Genomic DNA, 12,501 nt, shown 5'->3' with positions numbered 1-12,501 from the left:
GCTGTGGGGGTGGGAATGGTTGTCCGGTGGGAGATTTAGGTTGTGCGAGTTTGAAACTCAGTTCATCGTCAAGCAGGGCAGCGAGATTGAATCTGAGTGAGCAGCTGGAAAGAGGAATGCAATTGAGGGCCCGATGGGAGTTTGGCACAGACCCAGAGACTCGGGATGGTCAGTGGGGTGTGACACATGCTCGTATTGGCTTGGAGCCAAACTATAAATCCAGGCTGGTTTATTTCCCACACGGGTGTCTGTTCAGCATATCTAGAATCTCACCTTGATTATAATCCCACCTCTTCGCCTGCTTGCTTACTGTGCCTTGTATTTAATATAAATATATATCATCGGCTATCTGGCTCTCTGTGTTTGTTTAAAGGTCCCAGCATTACTCTCGAGCAACAGGCCTGTGGGCCAATGTGGCAGGCTGACCAAGGTGGAGTCAGTAAGTTGAGAAAGTTCTTACACATCCAGTAGCTAAGGTGGAGCAACAGACCTGAGCGTGGAGTGAAGGGCAGTGATGGAGAGATAGGAGGGCACGCCCTCAGCTGGCCCCATGCCAATGGACGATATCACTGGACAGCAGCCTGTAGACATCGGCCCATCCCCAATCCCCAAAGTGACTGTGGGCTTAGAGGAGAAGGCCATTGCAGGAGATCTCCTGGTTACATTGGGGCAGGGAGGGTGGACTATACTGAAGTGTTGGAGGAGGATGGAGAGGTAGCCTATGTCTGATGCCTGGATGTTTGGAGAGGAGGAGGAGGACACGAGAGTAGAGACAGTCGGTCACAAAGGATGATGTTGGTGAGTTAAATCCAGCTGGTAACATCTCATTTTTAGTCAGTAGGTGTCGGCCGTGGATCAGTGGGCAGCACTCTCCCTCTGAGTCAGAAGGATGTGGGTTTAAGTCCCACTCCAGAGACTTAAGCACAAAACCCAGACTGACAATCCCAGTGTCGTACTGAGGGAGTGCTGCACTGTCAGAGGTGCCGTCTATAGGATGAGCTGTTACCCCGTCTGCCCCCAGGTGGATGTAAAAGATCCCATGGCACTATTATGAAGAAGAGCAGGGAAGTTCTCCCAGTGTCCTGGCCAATATTTATCCCCCAACCAACATCATTAAAACAGGTTATCTGATCGTTATCACATTGCTGTTTGTGGGATCTTGCTGTGCGCAAATCGGCTGCCGCGTTTCCTACATTACAACAGTGACTACACTTCAAAAATACTTCATTGGCTGTAAAGCACATTGGGACATCCACATTATCATCGACAGCTACAGGTGAGGTGCCTGAAGATTGGAGGGTAGCAAATGTTGTGCCTTTGTTTAAGAAGGGCGGCAGGGAAAAGCCTGGGAACTACAGACCAGTGAGCCTGACATCTGTAGTGGGTAAGTTGTTAGAGGGTATTCTGAGGGACAGGATCTACAGGCATTTGGAGAGGCAGGGACTGATTAGGAACAGTCAGCATGGTTTTGTGAGTGGAAAATCATGTCTCTCGAATTTGATTGAGTTTTTTGAAGGGGTAACCAAGAAGATAGATGAGGGCTGTGCAGTAGATGTGGTCTATATGGACTTTAGCAAAGCCTTTGACAAGGTACCGCATGGTAGGTTGTTACATAAGGTTAAATCTCACGGGATCCAAGGTGAGGTAGCCAATTGGATACAAAATTGGATTGACGACAGAAGACAGAGGGTGGTTGAAGAGGGTTGTTTTTCAAACTGGAGGCCTGTGACCAGCGGTGTGCCTCAGGGATCGGTGCTGGGTCCGCTGTTATTTGTTATTTATATTAATGATTTGGATGAGAATTTAGGAGGCATGGTTAGTAAGTTTGCAGATGACACCAAGATTGGTGGCATTGTGGACAGTGAAGAAGGTTATCTAGGATTGCAACGGGATCTTGATAAGTTGGGCCAGTGGGCCGATGAATGGCAGATGGAGTTTAATTTAGATAAATGTGAGGTGATGCATTTTGGTAGATCGAATCGGGCCAGGACCTACTCCGTTAATGGTAGGGCGTTGGGGAGAGTTATAGAACAAAGAGATCTAGGAGTACAGGTTCATAGCTCCTTGAAAGTGGAGTCACAGGTGGATAGGGTGGTTAAGAAGGCATTCAGCATGCTTGGTTTCATTGGTCAGAACATTGAATGCAGGAGTTGGGATGTCTTGTTGAAGTTGTACAGGACATTAGTAAGGCCACACTTGGAATACTGTGCACAGTTCTGGTCACCCTATTATAGAAAGGATATTATTAAACTAGAAAGAGTGCAGAAAAGATTTACTGGGATGCTACCGGGACTTGATGGTTTGACTTATAGGGAGAGGTTGGATAGGCTGAGACTTTTTTCCCTGGAGAGTAGGAGGTTTAGGGGTGATCTTATAGAAGTCTATAAAATAATGAGGGGCATAGATAAGGTAGATAGTCAAAATCTTTTCCCAAAGGTAGGGGAGTCTATAACGAGGGGGCATAGATTTAAGGTGAGAGGGGAGAGATACAAAAGGGTCCAGAGGGGCAATTTTTTCACTCAAAGGGTGGTGAGTGTCTGGAACGAGCTGCCAGAGGCAGTAGTAGAGGCGGGTACAATTTTGTCTTTTAAAAAGCATTTGGACAGTTACATGGGTAAGATGGGTATAGAGGGATATGGGCCAAGTGCAGGCAATTGGGACTAGCTTAGTGGTATAAACTGGGCAACACGGACATGTTGGGCCGAAGGGCCTGTTTCCATGTTGTAAACTTCTTTGATTCTATGATTCTATCCTGAGTATGTGAAAATGCTGTAAAAATGCAAGTTCTATCTTTTAAAAGGTGTTTTGAAGCAATGTTGGATTCAGATTGAGCTCCTCCTCCAGCTCTCTGCCACTGGTCCTCACTCACAGAAACACTCATTGTGTTTAACCATCAACCTGCTGTGAGGCCTGGAATTTTCAGCTCCAATACTCTTCTCTCTGATATTATCCCTGCAGCGTTTCAGCCACTTTATTCAATCCTTGATCTCTTTAAAATTCTCATCGAGGTTTCATTATTCGACACAATTTAATTAATTGCAATTTTAACAGAATTTGCCCTGCAGCATTTTATTACAAACGAATCGAGGGGGAGCTGGCTCCATATCGTGCCAGAACATTCCAGAAGCTGAGCGGACTGGACAGAGAAACCCTTCACACAGGGCTGGTCTTCACTGTTTAAAATGAAGCAGTAAATTATTAGTCACATCGCGGAGAGAGAGAGATTGGAGATGAAAAGACCCATTCATTCAGCAAGACTTTAATTAATGGATCTTTTTCTAGATTAAATGGGTATTGATTTAGCTGCTGAGTTGGGCATGAAACCACTGTGAGTTCAATCACTCTTGATGGGGAATCGATCGACTCTGAGCTCCAGGCTTTAGAGCGAAGGGTATCAGTTACTGTGGCAACACACATCCATCCCATAGTCTGCCAGGAGAGTCAGAAACATCTCAGTTCCTTGCGGAAAGCCCCTGATGGTCCATATGTTCCTTGGGGACTTATTCCACAACTCGATTAACCTTTGGGTGAAGCAGTTCCACCTTCTTATTGCTGTCTTCCCCGGATAACTGTGTCTAATACAGTCGGTGAGATGTTAGCAGGGGGACAGCACTCTCCCACCCCCCGCCCATTCTCCCTGCTTGGAACATCTCACCCCTGCTCCTCCCCAGTGGTTCAGTGGAATTAACCCCCGAGTGTTCTGTGGGATTAACCCCCGAGTGTTCTGTGGGATTAACCCCCGAGTGTTCACTAGGATTAACCCCCGAGTGTTCTGTGGGATTAACCCCCGTGTGTTCAGTGGGATTAACCCCGTGTGTGTTCACTGGGATTAACCCCCATGTGTTCAGTGGGATTAACCCCCGAGTGTTCACTAGGATTAACCCTCGAGTGTTCTGTGGGATTAACCCCCGTGTGTTCAGTGGGATTAACCCCGTGTGTGTTCACTGGGATTAACCCCCATGTGTTCAGTGGGATTAACCCCCGAGTGTTCAGTGGGATTAACCCCCGAATGTTCACTGGGATTAACCCCCGTGTGTTCAGTGGAATTAACCCCCGAGTGTTCTGTGGGATTAACCCCCGAGTGTTCACTAGGATTAACCCCCGAGTGTTCTGTGGGATTAACCCCCGTGTGTTCAGTGGGATTAACCCCGTGTGTGTTCACTGGGATTAACCCCCATGTGTTCAGTGGGATTAACCCCCGAATGTTCACTGGGATTAACCCCCGTGTGTTCAGTGGGATTAACCCCGTGTGTTCTGTGGGATTAACGCCAGTGTGTTCTGTAGGATTAACCCCCGAATGCTCTGTGGGATTAACCCCAGTGTTTTCTGTGGGATTAACCCCCGAGTGTTCTGTGGGATTAACCCCGTGTGTTCTGTGGGATTAACCCCGTGTGTTCTGTGGGATTAACCCCCGAGTGTTCTGTGGGATTAACCCCGTGTGTTCTGTGGGATTAACCCCCGAGTGTTCAGTGGGATTAACCCCGTGTGTTCTGTGGGATTAACCCCGTGTGTTCTGTGGGATTAACCCCGTGTGTTCTGTGGGATTAACCCCATGTGTTCAGTGGGATTAACCCGAGTGTTCTGTGGGATTAACCCCGTGTGTTCTGTGGGATTAACCCCCGAGTGTTCTGTGGGATTAACCCCGTGTGTTCTGTGGGATTAACCCCGTGTGTTCCGTGCGTTTGTCATTCATTCAGCCAACTGCCCGTAGGCATCAGTGTCTTTGGTTCAGTCATGTGACCCACCATAGACCACAATAGACCACCATGGATTACCATAGACCACCATGGATTACCATAGACCACCATGGATTACCATAGACCACCATGGATTACCATAGACCACCATAGACCACCATGGATTACCATAGACCACCATGGATTACCATAGACCACCATGGATTACCATAGACCACCATAGACCACCATGGATTACCATAGACCACCATAGACCACCATAGACCACCATGGATTACCATAGACCACCATGGATTACCATAGACCACCATGGATTACCATAGACCACCATAGACAATGGTTCCCACATCTAGGACAATTCTTCCCAACATTTCCAGATAGTTGTCAGCTGGAGCAGCAGAAGAAAGGGCTCAATTTTAAAATTAAATTGCGATGCGTTGGGGGCGGGGGGACTCCGAAAATTGCGGAAATCCCGAGCACGTTCAGAACCGGGCTCCAACCCACAGACTTCCGGGTTCCCCATTGACGCGTCTGGGTGCGTGCGCCTCATGAATGCAGAAGTCCCACCGGCAATTAAAGCCGGCGGGATGATAGTTAAGAGAGTTATTTAGATACTTAAAGTGCTTAATTTTGTGCACATTGAGGCATTGATTTTGAAACATCCTCAGCGTGTTTCCCGAGCTGTGGGAAACACTCTGTGTTTCAGCCGGCAGCCAGTGGGACATTCAAATGCTTGTTTGACAGATGGGGAGAAAAGGTGAGTTCTTGCTGCAGGGCACTCTGTTCTTTCACACAAACTTTTGGCTGCGAGATCTTTACCAACTTTTTGGACCCTCTCAAATTCACACCATCAGGATGGGGGCGGGGGCACCATGGCTGCACTCATCACCACATCCGAGGACGAGCAACATCACCAGCCTCGCCAGGCACGACATCCACCTCCGCCACGTGGAGCTCCACATCACAGTGCTGCACCACAGGCACCTGCTCAAGAGCAAAGAGGGCAACAACAGCTTGAGGAGGCCCCATCCACATCTGCCATCCACATTGAGGAGGGGGTGGAGGAGGAGGAGGACGAACCCATGGGCAGAGCAGCAGCTCACCTGGCTGTTCGTGAGGCCAGGGAGTCACTCATATGTGAACGGTTCTCGTAAGATCACAAAGTGAGAATAGTCCAGTCCTCACACCACCCGGAAAGAGCAGCGCCAACACTGGCTCACTCCACCCCCCCGCCCCTGCACCCCCCCCGTGCACAAAACAGTCCTGCAACTACACATACACCCACTATAAAGTGACCCACTGGGTGGCATCAATTGTCGCCGTTCATGGTGAAGCACACGAAAGGGCGTTATCACAAAAGCCAGTTAAGAATGGGCAAGACGTGGCAGTAGCGGTGAGAATGACAACATTTAATGTGACTTTAACAAAAACTAAATATAAATGAAAAACATGACAGTCTTTCAGAAACTCTTGTGCATACCCTTCATGATCACAAATCCTTAGCCTTTCTTTTCCTACTGCTTCTGTGTGGTGCATCCCCTGTGGCTGCAGCAGAGGCAGTGGCAAGTTGCTCATGTCCATGGCCGGACTGCTTAGATGCTTTGGGCCTACGCCCTCTAGGTTTCGGTGCCCGTGAGGGCCCTTCCAAAGACTGCTCCAACTGCACCTGTGCAGGGACAGACTCGGCCACCTGGAGAGGAGGCAGCATTGCGGGTACTGGTTGAGAGGGGGGCAACGGGAGAGACTTGGGAGCGCTTTGAGTGGCGTCCCCACTTTCATGTCCTCTTTCACCATCATCCCTCTCCTGAACCAGGCCCACATCACTCCTACCACCCTGCTGGAGAACATGTGTGATGCCTTGGAAGCCCAGTTGTAAAGTTTCTGTCTGCCTGTTTAAGGCGGCAGAATGTTGTTCACCCTGAGTCCAAACGGTCATTGTCAGGGTCAGAATGGACTCATTTGTGAACCGTGCTTGAAGCTCAATGGAGGCTAGCCTTCTCTCCATCGCAGACATTCCCGCACTTAACTGCGACACTATCTCAGACATTTCAGCAGTTACCAACGACACTATCTCAGAGAGTTGTTCATGACCCTGTGACACCATCTCAGAGATTCCCTCCTGTGCCACCATTCCACTCACGGAGGAGTTGGACGACATGCATGTTAAACAGCGGAAGCGACATGCTATAGACAGAGCTAAGCGATTCCACAACCAACGGATCAGATCAAAGCTCTGCAGTCCTGCCACATCCAGTCGTGAATGGTGGCGGACAATTAAACAACTAACGGGAGGAGGAGGCTCTGCAAACATCCCCATCCTCAATGATGGCGGAGTCCAGCACATGAGTGCAAAATACAAGGCTGAAGCGTTTGCAACCATCTTCAGCCAGAAGTGCCGAGTGGATGATCCATCTCGGCCTCCTCCCGATATCCCCACCATCACAGAAGCCAGTCTTCAGCCAATTCAATTCACTCCACGTGATATCAAGAAACGGCTGAGTGCACTGGATACAGCAAAGGCTATGGTCCCCGACAACATCCTGGCTGTAGTGCTGAAGACTTGTGCTCCAGAACTAGCTGCGCCTCTAGCCAAACTGTTCCAGTACAGCGACATCACTGGCATCTACCCGACAATGTGGAAAATTGCCCAGGTATGTCCTGTCAACAAAAAGCAGGACAAATCCAATCCGGCCAATTACCGCCCCATCAGTCTACTCTCAATCATCAGCAAAGTATTGGAAGGTGTCGTCGACAGTGCTATCAAGCAGCACTTACTCACCAATAACCTGCTCACTGATGCTCAGTTTGGGTTCCGCCAGGACCACTCGGCTCCAGACCTCATTACAGCCTTGGTCCAAACATGGACAAAAGAGCTGAATTCCATAGGTGAGGTGAGAGTGACTGCCCTTGACATCAAGGCAGCATTTGACCGAGTGTGGCACCAAGGAGCCCTAGTAAAATTGAAGTCAATGGGAATCAGGGGGAAAACTCTCCAGTGGCTGGAGTCATACCTAGCACAAAGGAAGATGGTAGTGGTTGTTGGAGGCCAATCATCTCAGCCCCAGGACATTGCTGCAGGAGTTCCTCAGGGCAGTGTCCTAGGCCCAACCATCTTCAGCTGCTTCATCAATGACCTTCCCTCCATCATAAGGTCTGAAATGGGGATGTTCGCTGATGATTGCACAGTGTTCAGTTCCATTCGCAACCCCTCAAATAATGAAGCAGTCCGAGCCCGCATGCAGCAAGACCTGGACAACATCCAGGCTTGGGCTCACAAGTGGCAAGTAACATTTGCGCCAGACAATGACCATCTCCAACAAAAGAGAGTCTAACCACCTCCCATTGACATTCAATGGCATTACCATCGCCGAATCCCCCACCATCAACATCCTGAGGGTCACCATTGACCAGAAACTTAACTGGACCAGCCACATAAATACTGTGGCTACAAGAGCAGGTCAGAGGCTGGGTATTCTACGGCGAGTGACTCACCTCCTGACTCCCCAAAGCCTTTCCATCATCTACAAGGCACAAGTCAGGAGTGTGATGGAATACTCTCCACTTGCCTGGATGAGTGCAGCTCCAACAACACTCAAGAAGCTTGACACCATCCAGGACAAAAAATCCGCTTGATTGGCACCCCATCCACCACCCTAAACATTCACTCCCTTCACCACCGGCGCACCGTGGCTGCAGTGTGTACCATCCACAGGATGCACTGCAGCAACTCGCCAAGGTTTCTTTGACAACACCTCCCAAACCCGCGACCTCTACCACCTAGAAGGACAAAAGCAGCAGGCACATGGGAACAACACCACCTGCACGTTCCCCTCCAAGTCACACACCATCCCGACTTGGAAATATATCGCCGTTCCTTCATCGTCGCTGGGTCAAAATCCTGGAACTCCCTTCCTAACAGCACTGTGGGAGAACCTTCACCACATGGACTGCAGCGGTTCAATAACACGGCTCACCACCACCTTCTCAAGGGCAATTAGGGATGGGCAATAAATGGTGGCCTCATCAGCGACGCCCACATCCCATGAACGAATTTTTAAAAAATTCCTCTATCCTCTGTGCTATTGTGGAGAATGTGCAGGCACCTGTTCTAGTACCTCGCAAATGTGTTGCTGTCCCTCGATCATTCCCCTTTTAAAGGCTGGCCCCCGCGGTTCAGCATCTGCGTCCAGCTGAGCAGAGCCTGGAGAGGAGTGCGCCCACCGACATGGACTTTCCACAGCTGCCCCTGTCACAGTGTTTGCTTGTGCTCACTTGTGTGTGGTGACTCACCAGGTGCCAACCCAACTAACTGACTACTAGGATCCACCGAGGTGTGAGTATCTGAGCTGGTGGATGGCTCGCTAAGATGTAACATTGCGCCCTCAGAGGCCAGAAACTCCTCTGAGGAATTGCCCACTCCCGTTACTGCTGTCGCTGAAGGTCCTGTAGATCATCGCAGATGTGTCATGTTGTGTTAAAGTTATGTCACCAGACATTTGTGGGGTGCCAGTCTCAGCGTCCCCGATGGACTGGTACTCGAGGGTGCCGGTGATCTTCAGGGCCTCCTCCTCCGCCTCTGTGCGGGCCACTATTTGTTGTGGCCCCCCCTCCAGTCCTCGCCCTCTCGCATGCATTTTGCACTCTCTTCTCCTAGAAGGGGAGAAAGTACAGATGTGTGAGGGAGTGAGGGTGAAGTGGTCAGTCGATGAATGCATTGGTTTGGGTGAGGCTGACCGTGAAGGAGGTGCATCAGACAGTGAGTATCAGACAGAGACATCTCATTGGATCAGGATTGGGGTGAGTGGTAGTGGTGGGGTGACTAATGGGGAGGTGAGGAAGTGCAGGTAAGTTGAGGATGAGCCTTAAGTGGGTGTGAGGAGTGATGTGATGGAGTAGTCTCGGCAGGGCAGAATGAGTTGGGTGGGGAATGCACCACGGAATGTAGGAGAATCAGTAAGTGTAGTCACTTTGGCTGACCTGGTTAGGTCATTGAAGCACTTCCTGCACTGGATCCAGGTGCGGGAGATGTTGCTGCTGCTGGTGACCTCCTCTGCCACCTCGAGCCAGGCCTTCTTGGTGGCAGAGGCAGGGCACTTCCTCCCGTCCGCTGGGTAAAAGAGATCCCTCCTCCTCCTCACCCCGGCAAGTAGCACCTGGAGTGAGGAGTCAGTGGAGCAGCCTTTCCCCTGTGCTGCTCCATTGTGATTTCTGGGTGTTTGCTCCAGCAAAAGCCTTTGGAGGACTGCCCCTTTATATAGAGCTCCTCCGGCTGACAGCCTGTGATGCGGGTGTGCAGTCCGCCTGCTGCGCAGCTTTCGGACGGCAAACCCGGAAGCCACGCTAAGTGGCTCCAATTGACTCGCGATCAAACGGACATTTTTTATTGGGCGGATTACCCACGCGCTCAATCACCTCCCCCCACCCCGGCTGCCATTCTTTCTGTCTGTTATTCCTCTCTGCATCTTTCCCCATTCTATCCAGCTGTCACTCCTCTCTCCTTCCCCTCTCTCTCCTACTCTCGGACCCTCACTCTTTTCACTATCCCATTATCCCATTCCTTCTCTCTATTCTTATTTTCTCTGTTCTGAGCGGCCTAGCTGGTATTAAGTGTGTGCCATATCTCATTTCTTTTTATAATTTAATCTCTTGGCTATAAATATGCCTTTCTGAGCAGGATTATGATGAGATTATATTATAGACATTAGGCCAGTTGTAAACCTGAATTTGTCACCCTGTCTCAGTCTAACTTTGTGATGGAATGTATAAAAACAGCCACCACCAAATCCATAAAACAAAATCTTGTACAATCCATAAAATCAACTCCCATTGAATCAATAAAATCAACTCCCACTGGATCAATAAAATCAACTCCCACTGGATCAATAAAATCAACTCCCACTGGATCAATAAAATCAACTCCCACTGGATCAATAAAATCAACTCCCACTGGATCAATAAAATCAACTCCCACTGGATCAATAAAATCAACTCCCACTCTTAACACCGGGCATCACTTTCAGAGTGAAGGCATTGGTGGAGCCTGAGGGCTGTGGTTGTCAAGAAAGCAATTGGACTGAAATATACATCCCTCCTGAAGAAGGTGATGCAGAAACTTCTGTCAGAAACTTTAGCTGTGTTTATTACAACTTTGAATATATAAATTGTACTTGGGACTTTGGACATAAAGCACCATCAGACACAGTCTATGACTTCCATTACTGGCAAGATGGGCTGGAAGTCATTCAGAACTGTACCAGTTACATATCAAAAGATGGCAGGACTGCTGGTTGCCATCTTCATGGCGATAAGTTGGATGATAAATTGGACTTGAATACTTGTGTCACAGGAGTAAGTGCTGGTGTAACGATAAAGCCGTTCTTCTACAATCTGGAAAGCAAAAGCTTTGTGAAACTGTGTCCTCCTTGGGGTATAAATATACTGAAGACTGACAATGTGTTTGACATAATCTGGGAGGTCCCTGCCCACTGGAACCAAAAGTGTGTGAATTATCAACTAAGAGTGAGGAGCAGCATGAGCAGTCGCTGGAAATTGCATAGTTATACCAAGCCAACGGCGAAGATTATTGACGCAAACACTCGTGTTAAGAACATTGTCCAAGTACAAGCCAAGCACAGCTTTTGCGGAGACTGTGGAGTGAATGGAGCGCCGAAAAATATTTTGGGGAAGACATGGGGCAAAGCTGGAATTGGAAGGTTGTTTTGCTTATCATCATCCCAATACTACTGGCAGCAGCTGCAATCGTGCTCCTGACCTCCTTGAAACAGCTTCAGATATTGATCCTACCGCCAATTCCTGATCCAGGAAAACCTTTTAAAGGCATGTTTGGAGACTCGAACGGAGACTACTCGACATGGAATAAACAACCCAAGGGAAGCCTGACTTTCAAAGCGGAAGAAGAAATAATCTGTAAGGTGACAACAGTGGAGCAGCTGAACTGTCTTTCAGAAAGGGGAGGGAAACTTGGTGAGAATGAGGGATCGCAGGAGGACACTTTCATTGTGTGTGTGGATGAGGAGATCTCTGTGGATGATGATCACGTGCGTTATGACCTGGTGACATCATGAATGGTGCATTTTCCAGTGTTTTATTTATATAGGTGAAACCAGCTGACTTTTCTGACTTGCAAGGAGAAAATTCTCATTCGCAAAAATTCACACTCAAACGCAGCGAGTAGTTATGATCTGGAATGCGCTGCTTGAAAGGGTGGTGGAAGCAGATTTAATGGAGGCTTTCAAAAAGGAATTGGATAAATGCTTGAAGGGAAAAAATGTGCAGGGTTATGGGGGAATGGGACTAACTGGATTGCTCTTACAATGAGCCGGCACAGACTCAATGGGCCGAATGGCCTCCTTCTGTGCTGTAACCATTCTATGATTCTATGAATCAATAAAATCAACTCCCACTGGATAAATAAAATCAACTCCCACTGGATCAATAAAATCAACTCCCATTGAATCAATAAAATCAACTCCCACTGGATCAATAAAATCAACTCCCATTGAATCAATAAAATCAACTCCCACTGGATCAATAAAATCAACTCCCATTGAATCTATAAAATCAACTCCCACTGGATCAAAAAAATCAACTCCCACTGGATCAATAAAATTGCGGGTCCCCTAGCAGAGATATTTGAATCATCCACCGCTACAGGTGAGGTGCCTGAAGATTGGAGGGTAGCAAATGTTGTGCCTTTGTTTAAGAAGGGCGGCAGGGAAAGCCTGGGAACTACAGACCGGTGAGCCTGACATCTGTAGTGGGTAAGTTGTTAGAGGGTATTCTG

General features: G+C 48.7%; 1 pseudogene; it reads left to right on the top strand.

The window, feature by feature from the left end:
* Positions 1–10,697: 10,697 nt before the first annotated feature.
* LOC137305432 (interleukin-13 receptor subunit alpha-1-like) lies at positions 10,698–11,782 on the top strand (annotated as a pseudogene).
* Positions 11,783–12,501: the final 719 nt, after the last annotated feature.

Source organism: Heptranchias perlo, chromosome 40, assembly GCF_035084215.1.
Source record: "Heptranchias perlo isolate sHepPer1 chromosome 40, sHepPer1.hap1, whole genome shotgun sequence".
Taxonomy (NCBI): domain Eukaryota; kingdom Metazoa; phylum Chordata; class Chondrichthyes; order Hexanchiformes; family Hexanchidae; genus Heptranchias; species Heptranchias perlo.
Note: the sequence above shows the minus strand (reverse complement) of the source record. Positions and strands in the feature narration are given on the sequence as shown.